The following is a 2,607-nucleotide window of genomic DNA, read 5'->3' on the forward strand; positions in this document are numbered from 1 at the left end:
AAAGAGTGGGATGGATTTATTAGAGTTTAATAGGGACTCTGACTAAATGAATAAAAGTGAAGTTCAGTTAGATTTCCATGATGATCTACTGATGACAGAAAGGACTTTAAAACAATATTTGATGGAGCTCCAGACCAATCAGCCCCAAGGAGCAAAGATGAGAAGAAAAGTAACTCCATGTTGGTCAGATGGATGTTTAAAAGTTCAGAGAGAGAAATCAAGATTTTGAACTAAACTCACAAGTGTGTATAGCACCACCTGGTGGTGCTGGTTGGTAGAGGAAGTGCTGAAAGGTTGGAGGTGTTTGTCAGAGGTGTGTGATGATGGAAGCCTCTCCCTGGTTTGTGAGTCTGAGCTCAGAGATCAAATGTTTGGTTCTTGTTGAACTCTTTGTTGAATGTGATGCAGCTTCTCCTTTTTAATGTTTGTATTTCTGGATATTCCAGTGAGGCCACAGCAGGTTTTCAGCAGCAGGTTGTTTAGTGTTTCATTCCTTCATCTGTGTGTGGGAGTGTGGATGGAGCAGGTATCCAGGTGTTGATCAGAGTTTAGATTGATTGGATTTTAATGCTGATTATTAAATCAGGTTGAGCTTCCAGAAATGTTTCCTTAGTTTCCTGATGTCCTTTTAGGCTTCAGTGAGTTTCTTCGGGTTGTTACTGAGGGATTTCCTTTCTCCTCTCTGTTGGAGCTTTTCCTGTGTTTGGAGAAATGAGTTGTGCTGCAGCAGCACCAACTGTCCTTCCTACATCCACTGCAGTTTGCAATCCAGATGTTGGACTGTTCCTGTCTCAGTGGAGGACAATGTGTGTCTGAGAGACATGTAATGTCCATGTTTGCTGCTGAAAGAGACTGATGGTCTGACCCCCCTCCTCCTTTCAGGGTGGAGCCTGCTGGAGGCCCATTCTTGACACCAGGTCTGAGGAAGTGTAAGTGTGTTTTTCATCTGATTCATGACAACAAAGCAGCTCACATTCAACCATCTTCAAACTGTCACATCACTCATTCAGGATCATCATCAAAGATCAATAAATGATCAATAACTGCAGCTGGATTGTGTTTGTTCTCTCCATCAGATTCCTGTCAACTCACCATCGACACAAACACAGTGAACAGAAAACTCAAACTGTCTGAAGACAACAGGAAGGTGACTTATGTGGATGAGCTTCAGTCATATCCTGATCATCCAGACAGATTTGATGTCTGGGAGCAGCTGCTGTGTAGAACTGGTCTGACTGGTCGCTGTTACTGGGAGGTCGAGTGGAGAGGATATGTTATTATATCAGTGAGTTACAGAAGAATCAGGAGGAAAGGAATCAGTAGAGACTGTATGTTTGGATGTAATGATCAGTCCTGGAGTCTGAGATGCTCTGATGGTGGTTACTCTGTCTGGCACAACAACATAGAAATTCATCTCTCCTCCTCCTCCTCCGTCTCTAACAGAGTATCAGTGTATGTGGACTGTCCTGCTGGCATTCTGTCCTTCTACAGAGTCTCCTCTGACTCACTGATCCTCCTCCACACCTTCAACACCACATTCACTGAACCTCTGATTCCTGGATTTAGGTTCTTGTTCAGTTCTGGTTCCTCCTCTGTGTTTCTTTGCTGATTTGAGTCTAAAGATTTTCCTCCTGTCAGAGAAACTCTCTCACTGTTGAACAGATAGTTCATCTCTACAATCTATTTCTTGGTGAAACTTTTCTGATTGAGTCCTTGGAAACTTTTTCTTCTTTCAGTCCTTTAAAGATGGAAGCTGGGATTATTCCAGGATTATTCCAGGATCGTCATGTTTTCCTGTTTGTTTCCAGTCAAAGCTTCACACTGAATATCAAGATGTTGTTTCTTTTATTTTTCCTCTCATTCATCAGATTTCATTGAAATGTTGATCAGTTTTTCTCTCTGAACATTTTCTGTTTCTGTCGGCTCCTATTTTTCTAAACTCGTCAGATTTGAATATTAAATCTTCCTTTTGTTTATTTGCTGCAGTTTTTCTTCATGTGTTTTAGAGAAATAAAAACATTTTTCTTCTTCTGCATTTGGTTCATTTGCTGCTCATTCTGTTCTTTTCCTGTTCAAATTTAAATATTTGCTTTAAAAATATTTTTCATCAACTCTGCCTTTCAGAACATCCTAGTTAAAGTAAAACATCCGCATCCCATGAAGGTCCGAGGTCAATGCTTTGAAGCATAAAGTGATAAAATCCTAATATTTCCTGTTTCATTCAGAACTTCTACCTGAAACTCAACCTACAGAATAGGGCTGTTGTAAACGAATATTTTAGTAATCGAGTAATCTATCGATTATTCTTACGATTAATCGAGTAATCGGATGAAAAAAATTATAAAATGAAATATTGGTAAATCTGGCATAATACCGGTGTTACTATCAGAAATCAATATCAGTCCAATTTTTCATATTTGAGCATCCCTAATAGTTGCTTTTTTGTAGTTTAGAAAACTAACCTGTAACAATAATAGCTCACTTTCTAAGTTAACCAGAAGTTATAGAAAAATCTGAAATTATATTGAATTTAATAAAGAGGCAGGCTCACAAATATGCTTATAAAAATGTCTACAATCCAGCTTTTAGTTTATGTATTCATCTTCA

Source organism: Poecilia mexicana, unplaced genomic scaffold, assembly GCF_051168715.1.
Source record: "Poecilia mexicana isolate PSO_F unplaced genomic scaffold, ASM5116871v1 scaffold_12, whole genome shotgun sequence".
Taxonomy (NCBI): Eukaryota; Metazoa; Chordata; class Actinopteri; order Cyprinodontiformes; family Poeciliidae; genus Poecilia; species Poecilia mexicana.